General features: G+C 33.9%; 1 protein-coding gene and 1 long non-coding RNA gene across 2 annotated transcripts in view; one reads left to right on the top strand and one right to left on the bottom strand.

Moving 5' to 3' along the window:
- LOC141557973 (uncharacterized) overlaps positions 1 to 2,282 on the bottom strand; it is an 89,389-nt gene extending 87,107 nt beyond the window's left edge. Inside the window, exons 1-2 of the long non-coding RNA XR_012486930.1 lie at positions 2,011 to 2,282; positions 818 to 1,378 (exon numbers count right to left, since the gene is read on the bottom strand). This is a non-coding gene — a long non-coding RNA (uncharacterized LOC141557973). The remainder of the gene's footprint in view (positions 1 to 817; positions 1,379 to 2,010) is intronic.
- FAM227B (family with sequence similarity 227 member B) overlaps positions 1 to 13,240 on the top strand; it is a 312,350-nt gene that overhangs the window by 174,297 nt on the left and 124,813 nt on the right. The window lies entirely within an intron of this gene.

Here is a 13,240-nt window from a genome sequence, read left to right as displayed (position 1 = left end):
AAAAAAGAAATACTTTTACTCTATTGAAAAGCTCTCTTCTATAATTGATAGTAATATAATCAGCAATAGAATTTCAAAGTATAAAAAAATAAATAATTTAGATTCATTAAAGGGAAAATTATGGGGGAGGGATGAAAAACTTTTCAGTCATGAGCATTAACACCTCTTCAACTTTAAATATCTTTTTCTTGAAGAGTTTTGCATTCATATATGCATAAAACAAAATAGAACCTATGCAAAGAAGATCTTAAATAAACAAAATGTAGAGAAGAATTAGTTTGGCCAAAATAGCTACTTAATACATACCAATAACAATATGAATTGATGAAAAGATTACTCTTTATTATATAACTATAACCTATTGCTATTGAGATTAGGACCAAAGTACTCAGAATCATAAAATGGATCATTTAAAAACTGAAATAATGGTAAGGGTTTTTTTAGTCATCATTTAATGAGCATTTCATACCATACTTAATTAGAAAATATTAAATCATTTCTGTGTGAATGATTCCATTTACATTTTATTTTATTTTCATGAGCACTTTGAGAATAAAAGGTGTACTTTTATGTTTTCAAGTTGTCTCTGTTTGCCAGTTAGGATGATTACATCAGTATATCTATACTGTACCAAAGAGATAATTACATTGACACAATCCAAGCACTCCAATATTAATAACTGAGAAAAGTTTGTTCAAATTAATGCACAGAGGAAGAAAAAAATTGAGGACTCATCAAACTTGCTGCAATTTTATCTCTTCACACATTTTCAAGGTTTATAAATAATAGGATTTTTTAAAAATAGAGTTATACTTACTATAATTAGTTTGTTTGTCTTGTGTCCCTTTTACTTTTCCTCGTTTATCAATCCTCAGATACCACTGTGTTCGACAGAAAAGTCTTCTCACTCTTACATCCCCTCCTTCCATATAATCATAGCTTCTAGTGTGTCGCTCAGGGCTGGAGCAGTTCACATTTGTAGCCATTTGCTCTGGAGTCATGTCATTGCAAGCGAAAGCTATGGTGCCCACTAGACAGATAATGTGAAAGCATGATGTGTAGAGCAGAGTTGGCAGGATCCATGTCAGTATCCATTTGTGCATTATAGTGCAGTGCCCTGGGTGTTCAGGAATACCATAATGAAAATTCAATCTCAAGTTGGACCGTTGCTCCTAGGTCATTGACCTCCTTCTACCTTGGCAGTGAATGGTGGATCTACTTAATTGAGATTGGTGGTTCTTTCCAAAAGGGGATCCTTATCCTTTTAGTCACTGATATCAGGAGGATGGCTCCTTTAGTACCTTTCAGTTGAGATATGCTTCAAAAAACAGGTTGTAATAAGCTCAGTTGTCTGGACCTGCTTTGCTACTTGAATCCTCTGTTTGTATTGAAAGCAATAAAAGGGGGAGGAGGGGAGTAAAAAGTTGCATATATATAAATCTCAGTAGATAATTTTGTTTATCAATTGGTATGGTTTAAAGTATACTTTTTAAAGACTGAATCACACAAAGAGTACTTCCAAAGAGTCATTCTCTTAAATTGACTGTCTATACATCTTATGTTAGTATATACAGATATATATATATATATATGTATACATATATATACACAAGATACATTCTTTGTTATACTATTTATTTCCATTATCTATTTTCTAATAAGAATTTTGCATTTAAGTCTATTGCTTTAAATAAACTTCCCAACTTATTCTTAGCTAAGGAAAATGCTTCTACATTTCTTTATTTCATGCTTTCACTTTTGTGGTTAACCAATTATTTTCTACAGAACTGCCCACATTTGTCTGGTTTTAAATGTCAGGAGAGCTCTGGAGAGCTTCAACCTTATCTTTACATAAGCTATATGCAGGGTAATTGCTATAGATCTTAACAGCATGCTTAGAAAATCTGTTAACTCTACTTCTCCCCTCTATTTCTGAACAAAAAGAGAAAAAGACATTAACTATTAGAAAACCTTAAACATTATTTTAAAGGACAAATAACAATAACTTACTTGTTTCTCTTGATAACAGCTGGATATATAAGTATTCCATTTCTGTTGTCTGCCTTTTGCAACATGAGACTCTCTACTGTAGCTAAAAACTATTTCTCAGCTGAGAGACTCCAGCAGAATCATAATTGTTTCCATAAATCAACACGCAAGAGGATTTTCTCTGTGTGCGCGCGCGTGTGTGTGTGCGTGCTCGTGTGTGTCTGTGTGTGTGTCTGTGTATGTGTCTGTGTGTGTGCGTGTCTGTGTATGTATGTGTGTAGAGTCTGTTATTCAGTGCTTTTCGATAAATACCTTTGCTGACCTCATTGGAAGCAATTAAAACTTAACCAGTGAGCTGTTAGTTGAATGCACCAGAAAGAATAAAAGGAGACTTGTGTGGTATCCAATGGTCATCAGAGGGAGCTATGAACATAGTTTATACTGAAATCTCAAAGTTGGTATTTACTTTCTAGAAACAAATTACTCTGATTCTTATGAAAAGGCAAGACAGAGAAAAAGGAAAAGTAGAAAGGATCTTCTTTACAGCAATTCAAATACATCTTTTATGTTCTCAGGCTAAAAATTGTTCTTTTTTCATACATGCAGAGTTTGTTTTATTTGTTAGTCTGTCTTTCCACAGTTTCTTACGTACATGGTGTACTTCTGCCACTGGGCTGTCAGACTTAAATTATTGGATTATATTAGCTAACTTAGAGGGGCTATATAATTTACTTTACAGTTGACATAAGCACGTAATATTCTCATATGAAGACTATTAGTTGTTTTTATATGAGGGAATTCTGATAGATTAATTTTTTTCCATTTGAAATGAATGAACTGGATGTTAGAAGACTTGGGATAAATAGTCCCAGGTCAGTCTCTAACTAACTTTATGGGCTTAGGAAATTCAAACTCTCTGTGCTTCATTTTCCTTAACTGTAAAATAAGGGAATTGGATTAAATTATCTCCCAAAGGTTTCTTCCAGCTCTAAAATTTGATAACTATGACATAATTCACTTTAGGACAGGCAAGAGAAAACGTAGCTTCCTTTAAAAATAAATTCTGCTTCTTAGCATGAATCATTTCCTCCTCTGACTTCCTGGGCCAAGTTATATATTGAGATACTCAAATATTTCATTATCCCTCTCCTGCAAGGCAATGTAATTGTCACTTTGAATCAATATTTTGATAAATTCAAATTCCTTTCCCTAAATTAACATGCTTGTTTCTCCATAACTTCTCTTGTGTTTGAAATGCTCTACATTACCACCAGGTGGTGCATCTGGACCAAAGAGGAAAAGACCATTCACTTTCAATGGATTTAAATTATATGTTATAATATATGGATCTACTAACAAATTTTTCCAAAAAGAAAATATTTTGTGTTGAGACATATGGTCAGATATATTATATCCATTTCCCTTAGAAAGATGATATTGACAACAATTCTTGCCAGCATCAAAGGTCATAATATTGACTATTTCTTCCAAAAAGTTCTAAATTCATATAGTGAATTAACATGATTTATATACTAAGAAATCCTCCTATCCCCTATTTGTTACAGCAAAGACTTTGCAGTGGGAAAAACAGGTACATTATAGTAATTTCCCCCCTAAATAATATTACCTCCTAAAATGCTACTGTAAAACTTTACTATGTAACTATATAATTTATGATTCCCAAACTGAAAATAAATGGACCTTAACTCTCTTTTTTGAGGAAGCACTCATGCCAACCATGCATATTCCAAAACTGGTTCAGCCTGTGACTCCCTATATTTCTTTTGGATCTCATCCCAAGTATATAATTCCTGCCTTTCACCCTCCTAATAATCCTCACATTTCAGTTCACTTTTATGAGTTGTCTTCTACTGTTAGAATGTAAACTCCTTGAGGGCAGGGACTGCCTTACACTTCCCTTTGTATTTGTATTTCCAGTGCTTAGCACAGAGCCTGGCAGCGTAGTTAATTGCTTAATAAATTATTTTTGAAAAAAAAAATTTACCTATGCATTTTAAATATATTGGTTGTCATACACATGCTCCCTATGTGACCACAAGGAAGTTATTTCCTCTCCCAGTGCCCTAGCGATCCCTGAGACTATAAATTGTAGTAAAGTGGCCAAATGGCATCAATGGAAGACTTTTTTCCCACACTGAGAATCTCACACACCAACTAAATCATAAGCCCAAATGAAAATGTAGATGTTTTACTTGAAAGAGCAAAAAGGGACTGATTTCTACAACGGAAGTGCTAAATCTCAATACTTGTGTTTAATAGATATAATTTCGTTAAGGGTCTCTAATGGCTGTATCACTGTGTCATCACAATGTTGGCTTGGAAGCCTATTTCTAGTCAGAAATGATAACTCAGATGACTAGAGAAACAATTTCAAATACTCTTCCTATGTGGTAACTTATAATACTAGAAAATCATTGGTTATAACCTCAAAAATGTTTCTTGTACAAAAATTTTGTACAACAATTAATAATAATAAATAAATAACAACATATAAAGTTATTACTATGTGCCAGGCACCATGCTAAGCACTTCACAATTATTATCTCCTTTGATGATCACAACATCCCTGAGAGCAAGGTACTATTATTATCCACATTTTACAAATGAACTTAACCACTGATTTTTACCATTAGAATAAAATAACCTTTTTTTATGTTGCTGTTCTGGTGGAAGCTTTACAGCTGGTGTCTAAAGATAAATTTTAATTTAGGTTTATCCAGTGTACTAGCTACTGTGCCATCAAGCTGCCTCCTTATGAAATATGTTGTACATGATAAAGGCAAAGAAATTGTGAGATATTGTCTTCAATCTGTAGGTCTCAGATTGCTTGGACAAGCTGTGATTTGGGCTTAGACTATACTCAGTTTCCTCCCATATAATATGAAAAAAAGGCATATTAGATGTTCCTTGTCTCTGAACTATGAAGATTTTAACTTTTGCTGTGGGTTGTAATATTTTCTGATTTCTATTTCCACAAAAAGCAATAATAATAGTCAGGAGACCTTCCTCAAGAAAACTATATCTGATGATTTTTTTCTGGGGACAAGCTATTTGAATGAAAACTACAAGGAAACTCCTTTCAATGAGAAACATCTAAGCTTAGCAGTTGCTATATCACAGTGATTCTCCACCTAGTTTTACTTAAGAAACTTTTATGGTACCCTTTATCACATGGGGAGTAAATGATAGTAGTTTTTGGTTAGTGATATAATTAAAGCAGCTTTAAATATCAACACTGCATTTCTACCTTGTATCTCATTTATAATTATTTCCAATACAGACAATAGAAAGGGATTTTGTAAATGCTAAAGTTGGTTTATATTTCTACATGGTGATAGTTGTTCACTCCTTTCAACCATGCTCAATTCTGAAACCCCTTTGGGGGGCCAAGGGTTCTTGGTAGAGATATTGGAGTATTTTGTCATCTTGTCATTTCCTTCTCTGGCCCATTTTAAGATGAGGAAACTGAGATAAACAGATTAAGTGGCTTGCCTAGAGTTATACAGCTAGTAAATGTCTAAAGTCAAACTTGAGATCAGGTCTTCCTGACTTCAGACCCAGACCTTTGTCTACTATGCCTACTTATATATCATATATATATACTCATATATTATATATATACACATATACATATATATACATTACACATATGCCTTTGCATATACATATAAACATACACATACATACAAAAAATATATATATATATATAAATCTTTACCTCTTGAAAACATATACTTCTCCAAAGCTGTTTTTTTTCTCTTTTAAGTAAGCCTCAGTATATTTCCTTCAACTTTTTTTTTCTATGTTATTTCACCCTAATGGTAAAAATCAGTAGTTAAGTACAGTATATTGTAAATAATCAGAAAAGCTCTGAATCCTGACTTCAGTTACCATCTGTTTGAACAGGGGCAAATTATTTAAATGCTCTGAACCTCACTTTTCTTATCTATAAACTAAGAATAACGATTCTGTACCTGCCCTCACAGAGTCACAACTTGTACAAGAAAACAGTTTGCAATCTGAAAACCCTCACCAAATGTGAGTTATTATTATTAGAACAATATGGAAGTCTTCACTAAAGACCTCCTCTGATGCTTCATTGTGGCATGGACGTGACCCAGTTCTTTCCAAGTTGGAACCTGCCAACAGACTAGCAATAATGCCATCTAAGGCTATATTTTGCTCTACCAAATAAAATGTTTTCTTATAATCAACAAACAATGGCCACAGAGGAATCTTGTATTCCCTCCATTCTCTGAAAGTTTTGTAACTGTGAGGATGTGGTCTACTTTAGAAAATCTTCTGCAAAAGCCTGTTCCCTAAAAATGTTTTCATCAAGATATATACAGAGCATGTACCTTACAAACAATTTTCATTTTATTAAGATGAAAAAAATAGGCATATGGCTTGAAAATTTTCTAATGTCACTCAGTCATCTTTTTGGCAGCCTCCCTTCCTTTTTCCTATTCTTTTTAGAAACTTCCATTCTCCAACATTTGTTGTTTTTGTCTTTAAATGTGTGTGAACTCCAGCACAGATTTTTGCTATGTTTTCTCAGGCCTCAATGACATTTTATGATCTTACTTTCTTAGGTTATTGCCATAGACTCATAGTTAAGCACATTGAATACTGAGTCATTAGAAAACAGATATAATGATTCCATTGTTATTTGTGATAATATTATTGCAAGACATTGGAGTATCTGTTCCATTTCATGTATGTATGTTGTTGTTATCTTTTAAGTTTCATATGTAAGTACATTCAGAATGGCCCAACTTTCTTGGGTTTGACACCAAGATTTCAATATTTATTATTTTTTCCTCCCTTTTCTATACCCCATGATGGAAAATGAACTTGTTTCATATACCAATAGTTGATATTTGTAATGTTCTAAAAACTATTAATTTTTTCTCTTTGACTTCCTTTCCATGTTTCTACTGCCATTATTAAGTAAAATAGCAGGAACTACATAGGTTTGAGGACCATTATTTATTATTTTCTGTTTTACAAAGTATATCAAAAATCACATAATTCATCATCAGACGGCCTCACAGAAATGGCCCTCATTTTACTAGTATTGCCTTTGAACAGTAAAATCTATCACTGAAACCACATTCAAAACAGTTACAGCTTGGTAGACTCGAACAGAACTTGGACTCTTATCAGCATAGTTTTTAAGAAGCTAGAATAACTTCCTTACAAGAGAAACATTGAACTATATCATCTGTAGCCTATATTGTACCAGGTAAAGGGAGAGGTACAATGACAGATAAGACATAGTCTCTGCCCTTCTTAAGTTTTTACACTCTTCCAAAGAAGATAACTAAAGTGCAAATAACCACAAGAGACACTATGAAAAGTAAATAATAAAGGTACAAATAGGGGTTAATGTGAGATTTAGAAATTGACTCTGCTGTATGGGAAGGAATGATCATAGCATACTTAGTGAAGAAGATTGAATTTAAGCTAACCTTGAAGAATTTTCAAGAGTTAAATATCCAAGAAAATAGAGAAGAGACGGAGCCAAGATGGCAAAGTAGCAGGAAATAATTTAGCCTAGTTCCCCACCATATCTCCACAAAGATTTGAAATATACACCAAACCAAATTTTGGTTGCAAATTCAAGAAGAGAAATTACAAGTCATTTTTCTAGCCCCAGGATGGCATGGAGAGACATAAGAGACCTATCAATGGATTCTAACCTGGAATGGAGCTTTCTAGTATAGCTACTGAAACAAGATGAGAACAAGAAGAGCTCCCAGACCAAAACAAAGGGACAGATAGGATGAAGGAACAGGTGGCAACAAGCAGCATTGTTACAGAGTACTCAGTTATGGATGACAGATCCAGGAGCAAATTGAAGAGGGAACCTGTTGAAAGCAAATAAAGCTCTAGGGTGAAGAGTCATCACAAACTCTAAGCTGAGTACTAAGTGAAAAATAAATTTTAAAGTAGTACCTGTGTAGTCTGGAACCCAGGAGCCAAGAAACATCTCAGTTCCAGTCTCTAAGTCACTTCAAAGGGAACTAATTAGGGCAGCAAAGCAAGTGTATTAATGCACCATTGGTAGAGCTGTGAACTAGTCCAGACATCCTGGAAAACAATTTAGAATTAAGCCCAAAAAGCTGTGAAGTAGACCTTTGGCCCAGTGATATCATTTCTGGAGGTCTGTGCCCCAAAGAGATCAAAGAAAGCAAGAAAGGACATAGGTACCAAAAAAAATCCCCAATATTTATATCCTTTTGGCAGTGGTCAAGAATTAGAAATTGAGGGAGTTATATATCAGTTGGGTAATAAATGAACAAATGATGATATATGAATGTGATAGAATTCTGTTGTGTTATAAGCAAAATGTTTCAATGAAAACTGGGAAGATTTGTATAAACTGAGGCATAATAAAAAGAGCAGAGCCAGAAAAACAATTTATACAAAAATAATATTGTAAAGTGAAATAATGCTGAAGGACTTATGGACTCTTATCAGTGCAATGCCCAATAATGATTTCAAAGGACTTAGGATGAAATGAGTTACCTATTTCCAGATGGTAATGAAGAATTCTGAGTGTAGGTTGACATAATTTTTGACATGGACCAATTAACTCTTGCTTCCCCAGTAGGAGAGGATAAAAAGATATAAAGTAATTTGTTAAAAATCAATTAATTATTTAATTAAAAGGATTTTTTTTTAAGTGTAATTTTTTAAAAGAGGGAATTTACAAGATAAAGTACAATGCAAGCAAAGATATTAAAGTAGAAAAATATGAAGTGTATTCAGGATGCCAATTAGTCCATTTTAGCTGGTTTTATAACATGTATAGACTTTAAAAGCTGTTTAGAGTCAGAATAAGAAAGCTTTTAAAACAAAGGACTTTGACCTTTTAACAATAGGAAGTGCTCAATCAATAAAAGTTTTTGAGTTTCAGTGTCATCTGTCCAATCTTGTACATTAGAAATGTTAAACTGATTTCAGCATTGTGTATTAAACATATAAATTAGAAGTGAGGTGCTTAGAAAGCTAACAAAAGAGATAGGGAAGCTGTACTAAGGGCCTGAACTAAGAGAGCAATGGTTGGAATGGAAAGGAAAAGATGATCCAAAAGTAGTGGAGGGATTGCAGAGAATCAATTTGGTGACTGATTTATATGGTACTAGGGAGGAAAAGGGTGAAGGAGAGTCAAAGACTAAAACAATGGCAAGATTACTAACCTATATGAGTAAGAGTACCATGAAGCTATAGACTAAAAGTCTAGGTCCATTAAAAAAAACAGGCATGGCAGCAAAAGAATTTGCTTTTAAGCTGTTGAGCTTAAAGTGCCAAAAAAGATGTCTAAAAGGAAATATTCCTACAAGCTATTGGAATATATTTATATGTTTGAGAGGGGTTAGTTAAAATCTTACAGTTAAAATCTCTCTTACATGAGATCACCTAGGGAAGGAGGATGAATGAATCAAGTCAAGTCAATAAGCATTATGGATACAAAGAAAGGCAAAAACAATCCCTGCCCACAAGGAATTCACTATCTATTAAAGGGTACAAGATAGGACTTTTCAGCAGCAAGTCGAATGGAAAGGTCCCACTGACCCTAGGGTACAGCAACAGAACAAATGGCAATATATCTTCCTTAATCTTTTAATTCATAATCACATGCTTTTATAACATTGGAACCATTTGCCAAGGATTCTGGTGATGAGAACTTTCTTTTGTGGGTCTTAGGTAGCTTTGTGGGAAATTACTTCTCTAGAGGTTGCTTCCCTGGAAGATGTCTGTAGGATAAGGGGTGGAAGTAGGATAAGTGACCTGGGCTACAACAGCTAGAGCTTTGGGGCTTATATCCACAGCAGTTGGTGTCAGTGTTAAAAAAAGTGAACACCTCATGTTCTCTCCTCAATGATGGCAAAGGCAAGAGCTAGAAACAAGGTAGATAGAAGAGAAGATTTCAGTGAAGGGGACATTGCCTTCACAAAGCTCTTGAGTTCAGAGAAAAAGCTTAAGTATTTCAAGTAGAAGAGGCTAGGGAAATGCCTGTATTAAATTATTAAATGTATAAGAGACAGAGTAAGATCCAAGGAAAGTGACAAAGAAGAATAATTGGAGAAGTAAGAAGAAACTATCAGAGTGAAGTTTAATGAAAGCCAAGGTAAAAGAGAGTATATATACTCCACAACATCAGATCTTTCAGGTAAGTCAAGGAACATTTTCTTGCAGGTGAGGGAAGTTACTGAATTTGGTGATTAAGGAGGTCAATGGTGACCTTTCAGAGACAATTTTCAGTAGAATAAATGGGAAAAGAAACAAGATCTTAGGGACTTAGGGATTGAGTGAGTGGTAGGAAGGCAAAGGAAAGCATAGGCAGGCTGCTGCTGAAAGAAACACAGAAAAGAATGGTTTAGCAGCTAGAGTTAAGAGTATAAAGGTAAAACATCATTTGGAATAGGTGAGACCTGAGAGTGTAAGGCAGAAGGGCAAGATTCAAGTCTGACGGAGAATTTAAAGATGTAGGGGAAAAAAAAAAAAAAAAAAAAAAAAAAAGATGATTGTTGAACTAAGATTCCTGAAGGAGTCAGGAAGGAATGGACTCGAGACTTTGTCCAAAAAGAGAAACCTCTCCTTCTGTGATAGAAGCCCTGTTGGAAGGACAATTGAAGGAGCTTACTTTTCTAGTCTTAATATTTTTAGTAAAGTCCATGACTTTGGTTAAAAACAAAGACTGATCTGGGGTCTTGAAGAAAGTAGAAGGTGACAGAGGGAATAAAATAATCAGTAAATAACATTAATGAAAAGCTTGTCAAATAGAATTTGGCTATTGTTTGCCTTGGTAGCCTTGGACAGCTGGCATCTTTGGGCCTGTTTCTTCATATGTAAAGTAGGTGGCCTAGGCTGGATAATCTCTAAGGTTCTATATTTCTATAAGTCAGTAATCCTGAATGCATATCCAATACATACTTTGAGCTAAAACATCTAAACTTATTATTGGCTCAATATTAGTAGCTCAGCTTTCTGAGAATTAATTACTTAAGGGAGCCTTGAATCTAGAAGGAGGAATCAAAGGTCCTCCATTTTATCTTGCTATGGACATAAATTCCACTCAGGTAGCCTAGTCCATTGGTAGAAATGAAAGATTTGTTAAAAACGAAGATAAAGGAAGGGGGCTCTAGCCAAATCTTTTGTTTAAGTAAATGCAATTGTTGCCAAATCACTATCTGCAATGAAAGATCTTTGCATTGGAAATAAAAAGGTATTTCCACAATTCAGACCAGTTCCAAAGACCTTGTGATGAAGAGAGCCATTTACACCCAGAGAGAGGACTGTGGGGACTCAGAATGGTTCACAACATAGTATTTTCACTTTTTTTGTTTGCTTGTATTTTGTTTTCTTTCTCAGTTTTTGTTTTTGTTTTTCTGGTTTGATTTGATTTTTCTTGTATAGCAAGATAATTGTATAAATAAGTATGCATATATTGGATTTAACATATATTTTTACTATGTTTAACATATATTGGACTACTTGCCATCTAGGGGAGGGAGCAGAGGTAAGGGGAAGATTTTGTAAGGGTTAATGTTGAAGAATTATCCATGCATGTGTCCTGAAAATAAAAAACTTTATTTTTAATAATAAAAATAAATAAATAAATGAATGAATGAATTTCAGAACTCCCAGGTCAAGAAGAAAATATTGCCAACAGCCAGAAAGAAACAACTTAAAAGTCCTTTAGTCACAGTTAGTATCACCCAAGACCTAGTAGCTCCCATGTTAAAGAAGAAGAGGACTTGAAAAGGGATATTCCAGAAAGCAAAGGAGCCAGGATAATGACAAAGAATTATCTATCTAGCAAAATTGAATATTATTCTTTTAGGGTGAGGGAGGGACAGAGGGAAGAATGGATGTTAAATGAAAGAGCAGATTTTTCAAACATTCCTGGGTAAAAGACCAAAACTGGACAAAAAATTGGACATTCAAACATAAGAAGCAAGAGAAGTATTAATAAACATGAAAAAAATAATCATGAAGAATTCCAGGGGGGGAAAAAAGGAAATAAAAAGGTGGAGTGAGGAAAACCTAAGTTCAAGTCCTTCAGATACTTAATTGTGAGAATTGGATAAGGATTTAGCTTCCATAGAATTACATTTAAAAAAATGAAATTTAAATTGAAGAAATGAAATTGCACCTAAGAAATGGAACTTAAAAGTAAAGCTGATGTGGAACAAAGGAAAGGAAACACATAGGGATGCTATTGGTAAATGAAGGTGTATACTCACATCCAAATAAGGGTAAACGAAAATTAGGGCTATGGTCCCTGACCTGTGGGGAATGGAGTTGTAATTAGGGGCAAAGATTCATATGAGGGATTAGGATAGGCTATAACCTCTGTGGTATATAGCCAATGGGAGAAACAGGAAAGGTACTTGCTTTTTGGGACAGAATAAAAAGCTGAGCTTTTGCAATTCAAGGGTGTGCCTATTTTAGAGAACCATTCCTGAAAGATGGTGAATAAAAATCTCCTGACTTCATCAGCAAATCTGCAAAATTCTTGATAAGACACTTGTCTCTAACAATTAGCTTGCTATTTAACTGCTGCCATCCTCAATTTCCACATCTGTAAAATGGGTACCTGCCTCTAAAAATTGCTGTGAAAATTAATATGGGATGACATATAAAACATTTTGCAAACTTTAAAACACCACACAAAAAATAGGTAGATAATTACTATCCACATACTATAATTACAAGTATAAAATGTAACTTAGTTTGCCAAAGTTCTAATTGAGAATCTTCTCATTTAAACAAAGAATTGATAATATATTAATCTTTCTATTTCCCTGGATATTTTTCAAATTTGAAAAATCTTTCATTGATCTTTTAAAGAGAACAACCAACATCCACTGTTGATCTCTCCTCAAAGCCTGAGAGTGTCTTGTAAATAATCAGCGATTAATGACCATTTGCTGAATTTAATTGAATTGTTGTCAGTTCCTTTTTACCTTTTCTTAAAATTCTTTTTTTAAATTCACCTTGTTACTTCTGCTTCATACTACTGTATTGTATTTAGAGATCTTCCAAAGGCTCCATTCTTGAAGTAGGAAATGTAGGAACTGCTTAGAAGTATGCATAATAGAAAAGCAATAATTAGAAAAAGAAACTATTCATTTATAACAGAATACAATTTTTTTTTAAAGTAACTTTGTAATCATCCTCAACTATTTACTGTCACTCCAAAAGCATTCCTTGATCT

This window comes from Sminthopsis crassicaudata, chromosome 2, assembly GCF_048593235.1.
Source record: "Sminthopsis crassicaudata isolate SCR6 chromosome 2, ASM4859323v1, whole genome shotgun sequence".
Taxonomy (NCBI): domain Eukaryota; kingdom Metazoa; phylum Chordata; class Mammalia; order Dasyuromorphia; family Dasyuridae; genus Sminthopsis; species Sminthopsis crassicaudata.
This window is presented reverse-complemented; position numbering and strand designations above follow the sequence as displayed.